This window comes from Helianthus annuus, chromosome 7 (genome assembly GCF_002127325.2).
Source record: "Helianthus annuus cultivar XRQ/B chromosome 7, HanXRQr2.0-SUNRISE, whole genome shotgun sequence".
NCBI lineage: Eukaryota > Viridiplantae > Streptophyta > Magnoliopsida > Asterales > Asteraceae > Helianthus > Helianthus annuus.
Window position 1 is genome coordinate 63480531 of NC_035439.2, and position 4823 is coordinate 63485353.

The 4823-nt window shown below is 40.4% G+C and overlaps 1 long non-coding RNA gene across 1 annotated transcript; it reads left to right on the top strand.

The window, feature by feature from the left end:
- The first annotated feature begins 2069 nt into the window (after positions 1-2069).
- LOC110874061 lies at positions 2070-3149 on the top strand. The gene is made up of 2 exons (XR_002555599.2): positions 2070-2119; positions 2909-3149. It is a non-coding gene; the product is annotated as an uncharacterized LOC110874061 (long non-coding RNA).
- Positions 3150-4823: the final 1674 nt, after the last annotated feature.

A 4823-nucleotide genomic window follows, 5' to 3' on the forward strand; every position in this document is an offset into this window, starting at 1 on the left:
CAAGGCGAAGAGCTTGGACGAATAAAGCCCTTATCCAAGAGCTCTTGTAGTTGCTTTGACAGTTCCTCCAGTTCAGTTGGAGCTAAACGATATGGTGCGCGGGCTATTGGTGCTGCTCCTGGAGCTAGCTCGACTTGAAACTCGACCTGGCGATGAGGCGGTAGACCAGGTAAATCTTCAGGAAATACTTGAGGAAAATCACGTACAACTGGAATATCCTCTACCCTTTTCTCTTTCGTCGATGCATCAGTAACTAGTGCCAAAATGGCAGTGTGACCCTTTCGTAAACATTTCTGAGCCTTCAAGTAAGAGATGATGCCAACCACAGCACCACTCTTGTCGCCTTGAACTTCGAGAGGTTCCTTACCCGAACGAGGAATACGAATGATCTTCTCCTTACATAGGATCTCTGCCTGCTGCTTGGATAACCAATCCATGCCGATGACAATGTCGAAACTACCTAGAACTATAGGAATGAGGTCGATGGAGAAAGCTTTCCCAGCAAGGATAAGATTACAACCCTGAACTATGTGTGTTGCTTCTAGACTTTTACCATTAGCTAATTCTACGACATGTTTGGTGTTTAAGGGAGTTGGTGTACGTTTTAACATTTGGCTAACTTTCAATGACACGTAACTTATATCCGCACCCGAATCAAACAATACAGTAACATAAAAGTCGTCAAGAAGAAACTTACCCATGGCTACGTTGGGATCATTTCTGGCATCACCCTGCCCCAACACAAATGCACGACCCCTTGGTTCGTTGCCGTTGTTGTTCCCACCGTTGTTGTTGTTGCCATTGCCCTGATTGTTGTTATTGTTGCGATTCTGGTTCTGGTTTAACTAGGGGCAATTACGCTTGAAATGACCTTCAGCCTCACATTGAAAACATCCCGTGTTGCCCCGCTGTTGCTGCTGCTGATGCTGGTTCTGTGGAGCTGGTGGTGGGTGTTGCTGATTCTGATTTGCAGGTCGCGAACTCCTGCAGTCTTTAGCTTCATGCCCTATCTTGAGACATCTCTGACAACACTCCTTACGACATCGTCCACTGTGGTGCCTGTTGCACCTATTACACAGTGGGTGAATTCCCCGATATCCACCCTGCCCCTGATTGCCTGAAGAGTGCTGACTGGGACTCTTATAACTGTCAGTCTTTTGTAACACCCCAAAAACATAAACCCGTACATTATCAAGTTCAGAGAATAGATAAACAAGAGTTTACCAACTAGGAATTTAACCTAGTTAAATTCCAAGTCTTGAATTAATGCATGTTATGGTTAAAATAATTAAAACTAAAGAAAAATCATAGTAAAGGGGCTAAACCTGTCAAAAACCCAAAGATATGTCACTAATAGTAACAAAACTAAACCAAACACACCAAATTGGTGGTCTGGTCGACAGAAGCAAGAAAAGGGGCGACCCCCATTGTTCCAAAACCCTAACATCACAATTTCTTGCAAATTGAAGGTTCAAATCCTAACCAAAACGAAATCCGAGCTTAGAATTGTGTTCCTCATCGCAAGAGGATTAAGAGGTATGTAAAATTTTGTGAGAATTCACTACTTGAAATCCTCATGAATCTAGCAAATCTGAAATTTTGTTAATGCATGACAGTAATTAGTTAGATTAAAGATGATATAGTGTCTAGGATTAAAACCTAGACAACTATATATGAAATCATGCCCTAATTCAGGAAAATTCCATGAATCCATAGATGTTAAGTTATGGGTTTTGTATGTTGATGATGAATATTAGGATTTTGAGTGTAATCCTAGTATAAATTTCATTATAAGAAGTAATTCCAGTGATATTGATACTAAATGTATGTAAAATTTCTATTATAGTGATGTTTGATGTCAAATCATAAAGTCATGAACTTGTTAATGAAGGTGGGAAAAATCCGACCCGCTAGGTGTTTGTAGAAATGCCTAAGTGGGGATTTAAATGTGAAATTTGGATAAAAACGCAGATTTGATAATGGTCCATAATTATGTGATTATGGTCATAAAAAGGGGTTCTAAACATGTTATAAAAACTGAATTTTTCTAGGCAAAGAGTCTGGTTCATCTAGCGGACAAGCCGGAGGGAGTTCACGAGGAAAAGACGCGCTCTAAAAGGTATGAAATTTATCGTTTCATTACATTGTACATATCGATAGCTTTATGAGTTGGTTAAAGAGGAATAAAAGCATGATGACCGAGAATTACCATTATGTCATGAAATTGGCTATTGCCCTAAACATGTTATAAACATGATGTCTAGTGTCCGTAAGGTGCCTACATTATGCACCTAAACGGGTCAAACAAGTTTTGAGAATAAACACGAAACATGACTTTATTATAATGTGCAAATGATACATGAGGTGTAGGCCGTGTAGCGAATACCATAAGACAAACTTATAAACCTTGTTCTTATTTTAGACGCTACGTTTTGGTTTGAATGCATGATCATAGTACAAAAGATCTATTAGAAATCTTGTAATTTAGCGTGATTGTTAAATTCCGTTACATGCCCAATTAAGTTATAAATGAGCAATGTGATAACCGAAATACAGATATGAAGAACTAGCCCAGCCATTTAACAATTTATGCGAAAGTATGCTGTTTCGTCACATAATGAACCAGCAATATCCTGCATTTTAAACAAAGGAGTCATGTGCAGAGTCTACCGTAAATTACGGTGGTACCGTAATTTACGGTGACCTGCAAATTTGTTACGGTGGATTCCTACTGAGTTACGGTAGGCCCCCAAATGTCCAGAAGCCACCGTAATTTACGGTGATACCGTAAATTACGGTGGAGCCTTGTTGAAGAAAATTTATTTCTTGTCTTGAATAAGTTTTCGAATCTAATCCAATTACGTGTTCTATCATAGTTAATAACTCTAATGCTTGTTAAACACATTAGCTTTCAGGTACACAAGTGAAGGATGAAGATCAAGCATGACAATTCGAACCGAACACTCTAGCAAACGCTTCCGCATATAATCTTTTGTTTTAAAATCCATGTAAACAATTGTAGTTAATGTCTTGGTTATGATTTTGTAAGAATTGTACATGTTTGTGGTGTCTAGTTTGGATTAAAATGATGAAAGTTTTTGTTAAGTCAATATTTTGACATTAAATGCAAGGAAATGTTTAACAATGTATATAAATCTGGTTTTATAAGCTGGGTCTTACATCTTTCGCTGCTGAACCTGTGACTGAACTGAAGCTGAACCTTTACTGGAATCCCCATCCCATTTTCTTTTGTTGTCACTGGGAGTAGCAGAAGTAGTAACAGCAGTAGTGGTAGCACTGATGCGTTTTGGCAGCTTGTTCTGTTCCACTGCCTGATCCGTAATACGAAGAGCAAGGCGCTGAATAGCCTGGATATTATCAAGATTAGCCGATGTCACATGGCTCTGAATCTCTGGCGCTAACCCCTTGAGGTACAACTCAATACGCTTAATTGGAGGGTCCACCATAGTTGGACACAGCACGGCCAGCTCGTTCGACCGTTTAGTATAAGCTTCGATTTCTGACCCAGTCATTTTCAGATGGTAGAACTCATCTTCCAACTTGTGAATATCTTCCCGTGTGCAGTATTCACGTTTAATCAGCTCCTTGAAATCATTCCAAGGGGTGGCGTTAGCAGCTGCCAACCCTAGGATCTGTACTTGCGCGTTCCACCAAGTTAACACGATTCCTTCCAAAGTACCAGTGGCGTACTTGACCCTGCGAGCCTCAGGGCATTCACACATTTCAAACACTGACTCTAGTTTCTCAAACCAATGGAGGAGTCCCGCTGCCCCCTCGGTGCCACTGAATGTGCTTGGACGACAGTCCATGAAGTTCTTGAAAGTACATACAGGCTGCTGAATGTGTTGACCTAATGTGTAAGAACAGAATGAGGTTAAACATAAGAGTTGGTTTAGGAACGTAGGATCTAAAGATCCTAGGATGAGTTACGACTGCAGGGTATACCTCCTGCGTTTGCAGCTGCAAGTGCCGCAGCAACTTGTTCATTGATAAGAGCCGTCAACTGGGCTTGAGTCATGTTAATGCGTCCAGCCATTGTTCTTCATAGTAAAAGTAGTGTAAGTGAGAATGGTTCGCGAGTAGTGCGATGACAGAAGAGTGTAAGCACATAGGTGTTCTCAAGCAATAACAAATAGTGAGCAAGGTAATTTAAGCATATTACGAGCAAAGTTCTATGCAATTCTAGCATGTAGGCAATAAACATAAACCTTATTACCTAGGAGGCTGAGTCTTGCACGTGGAGCGAAGCGTCGTTGTGGATCGTTGAGAGCACTGTTCTGGTTATAGTCTGGTTTTAATAAAAACGTTTTTCCCATATTAAAACCAACTTCTCTATAACCAATGGCTCTGATACCAATCTGTCACACCCCCAAAATCCACACGCGGAGTAACACCGCCTGGAGGCGTGACATGACCAGGATCAAGCCACCAATCATATTGAACATGTAATTAATATATAAAAGTAATGCCATTCAACCACCAATATGAAAGGTGTTCCAAAATATAAGTATGTTATCACTGTTTAGCGGAAGCGTATAAATAACCCAACATAAATAAGTATGAAAGTCAGAAAGTGTTTAACAAAACATTCATGATCCGTGCCCACAACGACCAGCTCCTCCCTATGCAAGCTCCATGTATCTAACGACCTGCAAGGCATGTAACAGAGGATCAACAACTAGTTGAGCGAGTTCACAGTTTATAGTTCAGTAATTGTAATAGTATAGTAAGCCTTGTGTTCGTTCATTAAGTCATGTATCGTATTAGTTCGTATCGCGGCCCTCTAGGCATGTATGCGAAGA